General features: G+C 37.9%; 1 protein-coding gene and 2 long non-coding RNA genes across 6 annotated transcripts in view; 1 reads left to right on the forward strand and 2 right to left on the reverse strand.

Annotated features, from left to right (window-relative positions):
- LOC124957621 overlaps positions 1–11,925 on the reverse strand; it is a 12,421-nt gene extending 496 nt beyond the window's left edge. The window contains exons 1-2 of the long non-coding RNA XR_007103681.1: positions 9,331–11,925; positions 8,824–8,879 (exon numbers count right to left, since the gene is read on the reverse strand). This is a non-coding gene — a long non-coding RNA (uncharacterized LOC124957621). The remainder of the gene's footprint in view (positions 1–8,823; positions 8,880–9,330) is intronic.
- LOC124957614 (neurogenic protein mastermind-like) overlaps positions 1–15,000 on the reverse strand; it is a 171,954-nt gene that overhangs the window by 122,219 nt on the left and 34,735 nt on the right. The window lies entirely within an intron of this gene.
- The window catches only part of LOC124957618, a 5,070-nt gene continuing 4,835 nt past the window's right edge, over positions 14,766–15,000 (forward strand). The window contains exon 1 of one of the 2 annotated variants that reach the window (XR_007103676.1): positions 14,766–15,000. This exon is cut by the window's right edge and continues 278 nt beyond it. This is a non-coding gene — a long non-coding RNA (uncharacterized LOC124957618). The other variant, XR_007103677.1, reaches the window with a different exon arrangement.

A 15,000-nucleotide genomic window follows, 5' to 3' on the forward strand; every position in this document is an offset into this window, starting at 1 on the left:
GGAAAAAACAAGAAAAGAAAAGAAGAAGAAGAAAAAAAAAAGAACCAAATGATACGTAACAATGATCGGAAGTTATTTGACCGTACTTGTGATATCGCGACATTGTTGAAAATATATGTGACGTTAAAAGATAAAATGAGAAAACTGTTCCGGCAGCACGATAACTTTTATTAGATTACGTAGACGAGGGGTAGCAAACGAAGACGAAAAGAAAGAGTGAATGAAAAAGAGAGAGAGAGAGAGATAGATAGAGAGAGAGAGAGAGAGAGAGAGAGAGAGAGAGAAAGAGAGAGGGTAAAAGAGAGAGAAAGAGAGGGTGTGTCTATGCGAAAGAGGGTAGTGGAAACTGTGACCTGGTAGTATCTAGCTGCGAAGTATGGCAACCAGGTGAACACTCATAGACGGCTCTATAAAATATCCATCGGGATGGTGCATCGTAGCTGCTCTCCATTCGGCTTCGAGACTTGCCGTAAAGCAAGAGAACGAAAGAGAGGGAAAGACAGAGAGAGAGAGAGAGAGAGAGAGAGAGAGAGAGAATGGGAGAGTGAGAGAGAGAGAGGGAGAGAGAGAGAGAGAGAGGAGACCCCATTATGAAAATGCATCCGTCAAGTCAAATATTTCATGGCCGAACGTCAAGGCACAGTGATGGCGGAACTTACGAGCTACCGTAAAAGAGGCTGCAAAAGTGGAGAACGAGAGAGAAAGAGAAGAGAGTACTCGGTATATTCGAAAATGAGTACATGTATGTATGCATGTAGATATATATATATATATATATATATATATATATATATATATGTATGTATGTATGTCTGTAGATATGTATATGCATGTATGTAGATCCTATCGAAAAATATATCTACACGTAATACTAAAATGTAGGGCAAAAGGAATGAACGTCGAATCATCTTTTTAAAACCAATGAATAATTTTGACAAATGTATTTTAAGGAAAAGTTTTAATCGAAAAATCATATGCACGCGCGCGCGCGCGTGTGTGTGTATGTTTTCTTTTCTTTTCTTTTCTTTTTTTTTTTTTTTTTTTTTTTTTTTTTTTTTTTTTTTTTTTTTTTTTCATTTCTTTCTTTATTATATCCATCAATTTTGTTCCCTTTAGATTTCATTTTTACGCGAGATTAAACGATATTCATTTTTAAACGTAAGAGATATTCGACAGTAATCGAAAATCATATAACAAAATGACACGAGTTGTCCTCGAGTATATACCATCTCGAAGATATACTTTTGTAAATACATATTCACATGAAATAATCGATGACACAACGATTCTATCATATCTTGTAAACGACTCGATTCGTAGGTATTACAAATTTGGTGACAGAAATGTGGAACACGTCGGATGAGATATCGACGTGTTTGCCTTTAGAGTTTGTTTGATCAATATAAGCTATAATAATGTTTAAAGAAATTCTTGGAATAAAAAGGACTAATATCGATTGCCAGTTTAATAATAAAGTACTTTAATAATATTTAGAAGTATTTCATTCTTTATTTTTTTTACTTTTTTCATTATTTTTTTTATTTATTTTTTTTTTTTTATTTCCCCTCTATTCTCTCCTATTCCTTTTTCTTTTTTTGTTTTTCTTTTTTTTCCTTCGAAAATCGATCATCGATTCTCGATCCGTGAAGTAACAAAAAATTTTTTGCCGGTTAAGCTAGGATTCATTCGATCATTCGTTGTCGTAAGTGGAAAAGGTCGACGTTTGATCGGACGAGATGACTCGAACTATCCGCCCGAGGAATCTATAAAAAAAAGAATCTCGTATAGAAATCGAGAAATTCGTAATCCGTATTCGAAAAAAATTTCGTTCGCACGTTGAATTCGTTGTACGATTTCTCGTGGGATTTTTTTTTTGTTTTTTTTTTTTTTTTTTTTTTTAGAGTTACATAGGTTGGTTGACGTACCTATGTACGTGTGTACGTATCTAGAAGGAAATGTCCTTCGTGATGCGACTATGAGCTCATTGCTACAAGAAAATAAAATTCTTACGGCTCTCCTGGAAGCCTTCGACGAACGGTACCCGTTGGGTTGGACCGGCATTTCTATCTCTTTCTTTTTTCCATCTACAACCTGTCTGTGTATGTAACTATCTACCTTTCTCTACTTCCCTTTCTATTGAGCCTATTGCTTCGAGGTTTCTCTTTTTGTCAGTTCGAGAGATAAGAACAGCAAACATAGGTACATATGTATTCCGTTTGTGGTAACATAAAATGAAAGAGGGAGAAAGAAAGAGAGAGAGAGAGAGAGAGAGGGGGGGGGAGAGAGAATAAGAGAAAGAAAGAGAAGTATAAACGTCGGAGAAGAATGTACATGATGACAGGAAAATAAAAAGAAAAAGAAAAAAAAGATAAATAAAAGCTCCAAAAAAAAAAAGAAAAAGAAAAGAAACGGAAAGTTGTGTTCCGTCCAGATTAATTCATTTCATCGATTAATTAAACGTTCACTTTTACAAAAGGAGAATCGACGAAGGGAAAAAAAAAATAATCCATGGGATTATTTGTTCGCAAGACTTCATGATTTTACATTTACACGTTGCTCTATGCGTGACAATAAAAAAAAAAAAAAAAAAAAAAAAAAAAAAAAAAAGAAAGAAAAATGTAACTTTTATATTTATACGGTTATTTCTGGAAAATACTACAATGAATTTATCGAAATTTTGTAACCTATTTACGAGTATGTAAAAACAAAATGATACTTTCATGGTGATAAAACTCGAATTTTAATTAATCGCGAATAATAAATATCGAAAAACGCTTGTAGTTACGTTAGGCGATCGTTAAACGTTAATACACGACGATAATACAGGCGTGAGTGCGTGTGACTTCGGCTCGGAGCGTTGCATGCTAGTGGCATTTTGTAAAATAGGCAAGCCGTAAATATGCACCATTGGCCCGGTAACGTGGCGAAACAACGTTATTGGGCACGCACCCAATAACCGGCTGGCATACTATAATTAAGCCTCTATTCTTTGCGACAATTAACTCTACGTTACGGAACGCGGAAATACGGACGTGTATCGTTGATACCTTCCAATTTTTTTTCCCCTATGATAATAATGTCCACGCAATGTCCACGCTCATAGATCTATGACATAGATCATTTTTACAATTTAAAAAGTAAGATTTACGATGAAAATAATTCAATTCTTACAAAACCATTCAAATGTACATTCAGAAAATTATCAATCAATGGATAAATTTAAAGAATATAAATCAATAAATATCAATTCATAAATTGCCTAGTAATATCATTCATTAAAATTGTATTTGATTAATTAGAAATTAATTTTGATTTTCTCGTTATCATTATATTATTTATCAAATGATGATGATTATGATGATGATGATGATGATGATGATGATGATGATAATGATGATGATATGCGATGTGAAAACGCTTTCCTAAATGTTATGAGCTAAGATTACACATAGATTATTGGTAGAGAGCCAGCTGCTCGATTTATTTACGGCTTCGAGATCGGATAAAACACGTCGATTCTGTGCAAATATTTTTCGCCGATTAAGATGAAATTTGGCGCGTTTAATGCATTCTCGCTCACGTTCTCTTTAACGTAACTAACTAACATCGGGACAATTATAAATAAAAATGTGTTACAACTTATAAATACAACATCTAACGTTCTAACTCGCACTATATATATATATATATATATACATTTTGTAACTCGTAATACATTAACAGTTAATTAACACATCGATTTCAATTTGGAAAAGCTCAATTAATATCTACGAGCGAAAATAGATAAAATGAGAATAAATCATTGATATTATCTCATGATAGTTTCATTGAGATTAAAACGATTTTAAACAATTGATTAAACGATCGATACGTTCTATATGATAAAAATATGAAAGAAAAAGTAGAAAAGAGAGAGAGAGAGAGAGAGAGAGAGAAAAAAACACATTGTAGTTCTCCTTGAAAGAATATTTCCGTTCTAGTTCCGATCAGTTAGTTCATATAACTCGCTTATACATACGTACTATGCTACCTACATACATACATATATATATACATAGCTACATCGAAAAATATCAATATGCACGGAAGAAGGTGACTCGCGATGCAGGAAGCTGACTCACTCGCGCGAAATCCACGCGCGCGCACGTAAAAACGCGTACCACCCTTCGGCGGTATTGCGCACGCATTTACACATTCTCGCTTATCCTTCTCTCTCTCCCCCATACCTCTACCCCTTTCCCCCCCCCTTCACACGACGACACCGTAGTCCTCTCTGTATTTCTCTCTATCCTCCCCACCAAAGGTCTCTTCGCGTTTCAACCCCACCCAACTCGTGCTCTAACTTTTTCTATCTCTTTTTATCTCTCTCTCTCTCTCTCTCTCTCTCTCTTTCTCTCTATCCGAGTCTCTTTCTATCCCTGTCTCTCTCTCTCTCTCTTTCTCTCTCACCTGCACCGAACAACATCAGCTTGTCGTCTATAAACCCCGTCCGTGGCTTCTCCCAACGACGAAAGTGGAAGGGAGGAGAGATAGGAGTAGAGAAACGAGGAGAATGCAGATGCGAAGAAAGAGATGAAAGGATGCGAGCCTAGTGAGAGAGAGGGAAAGAGGGAGGGAGGGAGCCTACCTACCGCTATCTTTCCACGTATCCTTTCCTCGACGTACAGTGAGAAGCAATAATAGTGCATACGGGGAATATCTCTTAGATTTTTCCAAAGATTTCCTGATTATATATTTTCCTAGAATGGAACGGGAAAAAAAAGAAGAGAAAGAGAGACAGAGACAGAGAGAAAAGAAATCACGCATTTTTAATTAGATATCATCTAATTATAATAAATTTTCTCAATGATCGATCTCTGATTAAAATATTACACATACACACATATACACACACACATATAAATGTATATATAATCTTATTCTATCAATACATTTATATATTATAATTATAAATAATCGTACGAAATAATAGTGACTTTTATTAAATTTTTATTTCAGGAATAAGAGAGATCTATTGAACTAAACAAAAAAAAAAAAAAAACATATATATATATATATATATATATATATAAAGGAGGAAAGAAAATTCGAAAAATTGTTAAGTATAACTAAATGCTATTATTGCTTTTCACTGCACATAGTTCAGGCGGATTTACTTGGGAGGTATCCTACCAAGCCTATCTCGCAGGACGGTACTCGTCGACTCGGCGGTCGCTATACTTATCGCGTTGTTACGCGCTGCTGCTGGAGAGAAGGGAAGGTCGGAGTACTGTCCTAGGCAAAAGCCTTCAGGCATTTCTCGACTTCGACTTCGATCGACGACGATGACGTTGCTCTGAGACGGTACCAAGGACGGGGATGATTCGAACGAAAATGAACGCTGAATAATCTTTGATGATTTAATATTATAGAATGGAGTATCGATTAATTTTTCAAATCCGTCATCAAATTAATCAATTTTATAATTGGTGTATCGATCAATCAAAATTTGTAATAAGTTAAATGATATATTCGTATAGCCAAATATCTACTTATTATTGAATTAATAAATGTGTGTGTGTGTGTGTGTGTGTGTGTGTGCGCGCGCGCGCGCGCTCGTGCGTATATACTATTGTACGAATCAAATACTTTTATAAAAATATTTTAATTGTATTTTCGTTATTGCCTCTTTCAATCTGCAATTATTTACAGTTGAAGTCACAGGAGTAGACGTGATATAATGTTTTCAATTAAGTGAATAAATTATATAATCGAGTTTCGAAATAAGAATGAAAATGAGAGATAACTATATTAAGAATACGTCAAAAACACCCTACTAGACACTCAAGTAATTTTCTATTGTTTCTTCAATTGAATTATTACATAATAATATAGACATAAAAGAAAAATATTGAGAAGCATCCCGGTAAGAGAATATTGTATAATGTATAACTAATCATTTAACTAATTATTTAATAACTAATCATAACTAATTATTTCGTGTATATATATATATATATATATATATATATATATATATACTTAATCGTTTTCTCTTCCTTATATCTTTTAAAAACTATGAAAACGAATCTCGTAAAGATTAATAGATTCTCGTAAAAATCCACTCAAGGGTTACACTCTATTCTCCCATTCTCTTCAAAATAGTTTTCCCGTTGAACAACTTGCTCGTCGTTTTACGAAAGCTTGTAAAATCGCGTGAACATTTGACGTAAGTTTCACGCGAGATAAGTTCCATCACAAAAGATAATTGCGTAAGGAGAAAACATTATGGTAAGCGTTCGAACGCGACAAAGTACAATGCAAATGATTCGATGAGAATGCACGTTTCTAACGGCATAAGAGTAACGGTGCATTTATCCTTCAGAATGAAATTCTTTTTTTCTTTCTTTCTTGTTTTTCTTTTTTTTTTTTTTCTACAAGATTCATACGTTTCAATGAAATTTTTGCAACTTGTTTCGAAGATCCTTCACAACGACTTTGACGATCGAAGATCATTCAGTTCCATTATATATATATATATATGTAATTAAATTAAAATATATTAGTTGGAAGAACCTAAAGAAGACCTTGAGAAAAGAGAAAAGAAGAATATTAATCAAAAATGGGCAAAAATAAAATTCTTAGCCAATAAATTCTCATCCTTTCTCTCTCTCTCTCTCTCCGCCTCTCTCTCTTTCTCCCCTCCTTCCTCTCCCTCCCCCCTCTCTCTCTCTACAGCTATCTAGTTTCACAAAAGGGTGAATTTACATCGACAGGCACTTGGACAGTTTCGAGAAGAAACGTTTTGGATTTCTAGAACGTAACTATACCTAGCAGCGGTGCTTCGAGGTGCAAGACAAGAAAAAAAGATCGAACAAGAGTGAGGAAGAGAGAAAGAGAGAGGGAGAGAGCGAGCGAGCGAGCGAGCGAGCGAGAGAGAGAGAGAGAGAGAGTAAGAGAGAGAGAGAGAAGGAGAAAAGGAGAGGGAGAGAAAGAAAGAGAGAGGTAGAGAGGGAGTAGAAGGTGGGTGGTTACGAACTACAGGAGAAGGTCGAATCGTTGTTATTACGTGACACCGTTACGCAACGGCTCGCTGCCGATGCCGCATAGTACCAAATCGTCGTTATATTCTGCGTACCGATCGTACAAAACGATCGATCGAATCTCCTACTAAAAGTTGCCCAATTTTTGGCGAGGACGGCACTAGAATGAAACAACCGTTCGAAATTTCTACGAAATTCTTTTGGTAAACGAACTATCGAACCCGCTCACCGTTTTATCGTTACCTCTCACTTTGGCCTTACGAAATTCCTTTATGCGATATTGCAACGAGATATTACGAAGCATCGATTATATTTTCTTTAGTTCGTTTTCGAAAATTGAACTTTAACGATCAAGGAATCAAACGAAGATGTTAATTAATCACGTCGCATTTCCTTCGAGTTACGAGAAGATTCACGAAATGATCGATAAAAGGATTTATGCAATTTACCTTTTCTCTTTTTTCTCTTGTATTTTAGTTCTATTTTTTTCTTTTTCTTTTATTTTTTTCTTTTTTTCACTTTATTTCATTTCATTTATTTACTTATTTATATTATTATTATTTCTGTTTTTTTTTGTTTTTTTTTTTTTTTTTTTTTTTTTTTTTTTCATCCGAGAACAAGAGAAATCTCTTTACGTAATTGTTCATCCTTTGGTATGACAAGAACGGTATATCATGATTGATTATAAATATGAAAAAGGTTTTACGTCTCTTACATTCTTTTTTTTTTTTTTTTTTTTATCGCGTTATCATAGAGCTAACAAAGGCGAGGTAGCAAGATCATTATCTAGATCGCCACGAATCCAATAAAACTTGCTGGCCCTTTGACAATAAATTACCGAATCTTAAGAAAATAATAATAATAAAAAAAAAGAAAAAAAAAAGTATAAAAAAGAAAAGAAAAGAAAAAGAAAAACAAACGGAACAAGGAGAAGAAGAGGGGGGGAAGAAAATAGAAAAAAAAAATAGAAGAAAAAAAAATAGAAAAAGAAGAAGAAAAAGAAGAAGAAAAAGGAAAGGTTTGAGAGTGAGTTTAACAACAGAGTCAAACGATCGATAGATAGAGAAGGAGGAGAAAGATCAGACGACGAGGGAGGAAACGATCGGTGCGGGAAGATCGAAGAAGAGGGGAAGGAAATAATGAAAGGAGGGCGCGGTGGTCGGTCACTTGTTGCGATCCTGTTAGTTCACCTCTTCTTCGTCCCGTCCTCCTCCTCTTCCTTCCCCACCTTTTCTTCCACGAGGAACGACGAAGACGACTAGAGTCCGTCGCAAAGAAAACGAAAAGAGACGGACGAGGCCTATTTCACGAGACGGCGTCGACCACGAGAAACCTATGCGATTCTTCTCTCTCACCGAGGAGAGCCAATTTATGCGACTACGTGCTCCGCTAGCTCAACGCTTCCCGCATTTCGTAAATCCACTGAGATTAAAAAAGGGAGTAAAGGGGAATGTAATTTCCCTCTGGCTCGGCAATTTGTTTATAATATATTCCATAACTTTTTTCTTTTCTTTTTTTTCTTTTTTTTTTTTCCTTTCTTTCTTTCAACCAAATTTTATGCCCCTTAACTATTTTCTTTATAAAGAGTCTGATTAAACTAAAGTACAAAGTGAAGATTCAATCATAGAGATTTCTATGTCTTGGATTTATGGAATTACGTTAAGAGATGTAACAAGAACATTCGTTTTAGTTCGTGCAAGAACATTCTCTTTCTCTCTCTCTCTCTTTCTCTCTCTCTCTCTCTCTCTCTCTCTCTCTCTCTCTTTCTACGAAATAGGCATACGTAGTTACATATACTCACGACAATCGTCCAGCAAGATGGGAGGTAGCGATCAGTACCGTTAACTTTGAACTTACCTGAAACAGAAACGAATACCTCTGTTAAAATAGAAGATTCACGACGATGACAGTTACATGACATACTGTTATAGTTGTAGGTATTAAAAACCGTTGGCGTTTTTTATATTTTAACTGTTATGCGAAAATAACGTCCTTGCAGAAATAAATTTCTTAATGATTTTTGTTTCATTAAATTCATTTTATTATTTTCTAAAAGATAATGGATAAATGAAAATTTTGATAGAAACGATCAGCGTGGACGAACCGAACATCCTCTCTGATTAAACGATTCGCAAGGATATTTCAGAGATACTCTATGAGAAGCCCTAATGTTATAACGAAGTTATTAACGCTTCAGACTAGTAGTGTACATAATGTATCTTAGACCAAGATTCGGTTCCAGCAACCTCTCGACGTGGTCCATTGCACCGAGTACCAAGTACGTCGACGCTATTCTCGCTTTACTCACTGCCAGTTCTCCGTCTCACTCTTTCGCTCTCTCGCTTCCTATGATACTCCTCCTACCCCCTTATATACTCTCTCTCCCTCTCTTGCTCGCTCGCTCGCTCGCTCGCTCTATCTCTCTCTGTCTTTTTCGTAACAGAACTCGATGCTCGGAAAACTATAGTCACATTGGATGCGTTCGTTCGAAGACTGGAGGTCGAGAACAGTCGGGTCAATTTATTCTCAGGCCGGGAAGGGGCTATGAACTATTGACACGCCTAGGTCGCCTTGCTATTGGCCCGCTTCGAGCGTTGATGATTCCGCATTAGCTCGGTCGATAGTTTCCCCGGATGCTTGCAACGGCGCCACCACCATCAGCACCACCACCATCACCACTACTACCGCTTGCTCTGTACGCTAGACTCTGCCATCTAATGTAGGCCGTATAATTATTGCGTAATTAGCAAATTTGAACACCGGCCGCTCGATCGATAATCGTAAATTATTGGGATTGGTCAGCCGAGGCTGATGCATCGCTTACGCTGGCGGCGGCGGCGAGATCGTCCGGAATCGGCCACGCGGATATCGCTTCGGGAACGATTCACCGACGATACCACCGTCGCCATCGCCATCGCCATCACCACCGACGCAATATGCCGCTCCTCTCTATTCGATACATCCGTGAATCTTCGTCGATGAGCACGCGGATGGCAGTTGGTCTATACGACCGCGAGGCTATTAATGAAATCCCTTGATCAGCTTCAGTATTCAATGTAAACGCGATTAAACGTTCTCACGTCAAATAATAAAGACCGTAAGAACAATGCTCGTTTATTATTTTATTTTCATCATATAAACTATCACTACAATGTTCATTATTACGACTTATCGTACGATATCTATATATCGATATCTTTAAAAAGAAACGTTTGAGAATTTATAAGAAATTGTTTTCTCGGATTATTCAAGGATTCTACAAATCCATTAAGCATATCAGATCCATTAAGCACATCGTCAGATAGACTTTGATCTCTCGTAGAAAACGCATCGACTTCCGTACGATAGTGAAAAGGTCAAATCGCGCGACATCGTACATTCAAATATCTATCTCATTGAACGGTATGTGCCTTTGTATTATTTGAAAAAATGTTACTCGCGGAAACGTATGAGCACAAATTCCTATCCCCCTCCGTCCCGTTCCTCATTGACGCACCCCTCGCGACCACTCGAAAAAGCATCGCGAGTATGTACGAGCCAATAATTCTACGCTCGGTTAATATCCGCGATCGGAACAGCCTCGCGAGCTCTACGCCACTACGCCAGTATACCACCTCGCGGATAATAATTATTTTCGTAATTTCCTGGTATTTCGCGCGGTGAGCCCATCAATCCGAAAATCGTATAAACCAACTGTCACGTTCACGCCCAAATTCAAAACAGAGGGAGCCCCGTCGCACATCCTCGTATAGCTCGTCAAATACCATTTAATCCCCCGTGAAATCCGGTTTAATTTCGACCAGTAGTACGTATATAGCTATGATATGTACGTGGTATATATATATATATATATGCATATAAATATGTATGTATGTAAATATATATGTGTATATATGTATATATATGCATAAATAATATATATATATATATATATATATATATATATATATATATATTTAAGCTCACATTAAACATATAAAAACCTACCATTATATACATATAGATATGTAACCATGGTGGTTATATACTTACGAATACCGTCACTTTATATTTTTAATACCTTTCGCATCTCTACGTGACCTATCGAAATTCTTCATTGAATTATTTCCATTCTACCGATCAATGACCTTTGTAACAAACTGATACCATCGAGAATTCTATTCGTGATTACATCGACAGAGATTTCATAAAATTTATACGTGAAAATATTTTCTCTTTATATAAATGTATATATAAATATTTCTTTTTTTTTTTTTTTTTTTCATATCTTTTATCCATCATGATCTTAGATCAGATTGTGATAATTGGAAAGATTTCCATTTTAATAAAACTTAGGGTAAATTTTACGTATGAACAAAAAGATATTCGAAACTGAATCGGTCTGGGGTATTGTCTCTTTAATTATCAAAATGGAAGATTGTCTCTCATCTCGTAAAGTTTACTGAACGTAGATAGACACAGGAGCAGGTTCATATACGCGTTGCTACCTTCCTCTGATCCGATGTTTGTTTATGCTAACGCGGTACAAGGCGTAATATCGAGCCATGGACCGAATACCGCGAGTCTCGTAATGGCCGATAGGATGTGCCGGCAATAGGGCTGCCACCCGGACTCCGATATTGGAAATCCGCCATGAGAATTTCCTTCGTATCCTATCCACCCTCTCGCTTCGGAAATGACACGTCAAACGTAGTCATCGTATGCGCAAAATTTCGAATGGGTTCGTGAATTTGACTATTGCTTCGTATCTATGGCTTTCTCAAAAAATATTTATTAACGATTCGATATTCTTTACATCAAATCGATCCCAATATATATAGTTATTTTCGATCTATTGAGATTGAGAGAGATTGTATATATATATATATATATATATATATATATATATAGACACACTTATATAAATGTATGTATATAGTTACTTACAGTACCATTTGTTAATCAAATACATATATATGTATATCAGGCTTAATTTACATGTTATTTAGCATTTAATCGTGCTAATCTATGTAAATGACAACAGCATACTTTTCTTAGCGCTTGGACTGGCTCCTAATCCCTGAGAAAACATCGATCAAAAGTATCCGATAGATAATGCTACATAATCGTACGATAATAATACGTGACACGGTAGAAAAGTATCGATCTTTTTCGTCACGATCCAAAACGATTGAGTATCGATCGCGGTTGAATAGGCGTATAAGAAGTACTACAAAAGTTAACGATGGCACGATCCATTAGAACGTAAAAGGGAAGAACATAAGATGATTCGCGAGATTTCGTTCGCAAGAAACTACGTTACGAATTCGTAACGGGCTCGTCGTTTTTATATAGCTAATTGATTTTGCGCGAGGTTATTGAAAATTTACATGTTACGAGTGTCAGAGGATTATCGGCGTTTCGGAGGCTGAATAAATACTGACTGATAAGCGAATCGGAATTGAACTTCGCGATATTAAACCTACAGTGACGATAAAATGATGGAAGGAGGCAAAGAAATGCAAATAAATTCAATAAACATTTCGAACGTTGATCCCGAAATGGACAACCATTTGTTTCGATAAAAGAACAATTTTTTATCTCTCTAATGTTTACCGTGCAAATTGATAGGTATATTTCACAGAAATGTATATAACGCGTTATAACGACAAAGTTACCTTGATTGATACCTACGAATTAACGATTATTCAGCGAACCATGGTTATTAACACCAAATGATAGTACGCGCTACGAGATAAAGAAAATTTTTCCTAATAAATTCCAGGTATCATGGCGAATGCAAAAAAAACGGGATGCCGCGGAATGTAAGTATCTACATAACTTGATTTCGATGGACTTAAGGATATTACGAACTATGATGACAAGTAACAGATACTAATCGGTACAACTAGAAAATAAGAGAAATCGCGAGGAAAGTGCGAGGACCGAGGCAAAGAAAAGGATAAAATGAAACAAAATCAGAGTGGGACGATGGGGATGGGGATAGGGATGGGGATGGGAATGAGGATGGGGAAGGAGAAGGGGAAGCGTGCGGCTCGGTATCGGTTCTTATTCGCGCGTTACGATACCTCGCAATGGAACGACGGTATCGCACGCTGGCTAACGCGCAGCTATCTTACAGCACGAGACGGAGACGACGAATGGACGGATAGCAAAGGAAGGAAGGAAGAAAGGAGGAGGCGGGGGAAGGGGCGGTAGAGGGGGGAGGGGGGGGAGTAGGAAAAGAGCGAGAGAGGGAGAATAGGAGTGGGATAATGGGAAGGAGGGAAGAAGAGAAGGAGGGAGGGAAAGCAAAGGGATAGTAGTGGGGAGGAAGAGCGATAAAGGGGAAGAGGGAAGGAGAGGATTTGCGACGTTGCCGGCATGCAGCCAGTGACGGCAAGCCGCTGCCGCGTAATCGTAGTCGTATTCGTATTCCTAGAGCAAACACGAGGCCGCAGGATCTCCGGCGGGCCGACTGCCAATGGAGTGGGGTGGGGCGCGCGCGCACGGACGCGCGCGCGACCGACTCGAGTGCCGAGTCGTGACTAGGAGGAGGATGAGATGAGAAGGGTAAAAGGGAAGAGAAATGGGCGAGGGAGAGGGGGAGGGAGGGAAAGAGACTCGAGAAGATCGCCGGGGTAAAGAGAAGGGCAAGCAACGGAAGGCGGCAACGGGTGGCACACGCATCGCAAGCGTGGCTGTGGCTGCCTCTTCTCTTTTCGTGTGTATGTGTGTTGTTTGTCTGCCTGTCCACATATATATATATATATATATTTATATGTTGTATGTATGTATGTCTATATGTGTATGCGTGTGCGTATCGCATGCATATACACGTATATACATGTATTTGTGCGCGCGAGAGTCGGTACATTACACCTGCGGGCGCGGCACGGTGGATCGTGTGGGCGCGGTGGTGTCATCTCTCGGCGATCTCCAGAGTGACCTACCCACCCCCACCGCCAAGTTCCGTTCCGTTCCGTTCTTCTTCGGAGGCACGTAAAGCCTAAACGAACCTCCACACTCTCTCCCCTCCTCATCCCTCTGGAGCTTTGCTATCGGCGTACCGCCAACTTCCCCTTTCGTGCCTCAACACCCCACTATTCCCACTGCTCGACTCGGCTTCGCTGAGTGTCCACTTCGTTTCGTACCGAATGAGCGAACGAAAGAGACAGAGAGAGAGAAAGAGAGAGAGAGAGAGAGAGAGAGAGAGAGAGAGAGAGGGAGAGAGAGAGTAACACGGTGGGGGCGGGAAAGGAGAAATCGCAGCAGGGAGGGCACGGGAGAAGGCAGAGGGCGAGGACAGAGATACTGCCCCACAACGCTCTCTTGCTTTCCTGCCTCTTCGTTCACGGTCACACCCGCAGCGGTGCTCATCTCTCATGAATATAGAAATTTATTCAAACTACCATAATATTCTTCGTGATATCCTATATTTACTTAAACGATGTACGAATGTTTATCCCTGTCGATCTTAACTTCAAAGATATTTTTATTCAATCTATCAGACTTCTTTATAATACGCCTAATAAAACTCGTGTATGAGAGTCTTTTTCTAATAAATTTATAAGAAAATTTCTAATAAGATCCGATTGAAATCAATGATTTATAATCATTGTCGATATTATATATATCATGGAAATCGTATGAAAAGTTTTGAAAAATTTCTCACTGTCAATAGATGAAAAAGATATAACAAATGTTTAATATCAATATTGTAATAATATCAATAAAATGTAATAAGCCTGTAAAAGAGGAAAATTGTACGATAAATTGTTTGTATAAAAATTTAATATGAAATGTTACGAGATGAGAACCACTGAGGGTACAATATCAGACCGGCTCCACCTAGCATAGGGTGAACGGGTCGGAGGCCGTTGGTTCCTCATAGAGTCGCTCTCTTCTTATTATTATTACAGGAACGCGCGCGCAGCAGCGCGCACACGAGCGTCGTCGTCGTCGAACGCACGCACGCCCTGACGTACGCATGCGCGAA

This window comes from Vespa velutina, chromosome 2 (genome assembly GCF_912470025.1).
Source record: "Vespa velutina chromosome 2, iVesVel2.1, whole genome shotgun sequence".
NCBI lineage: Eukaryota > Metazoa > Arthropoda > Insecta > Hymenoptera > Vespidae > Vespa > Vespa velutina.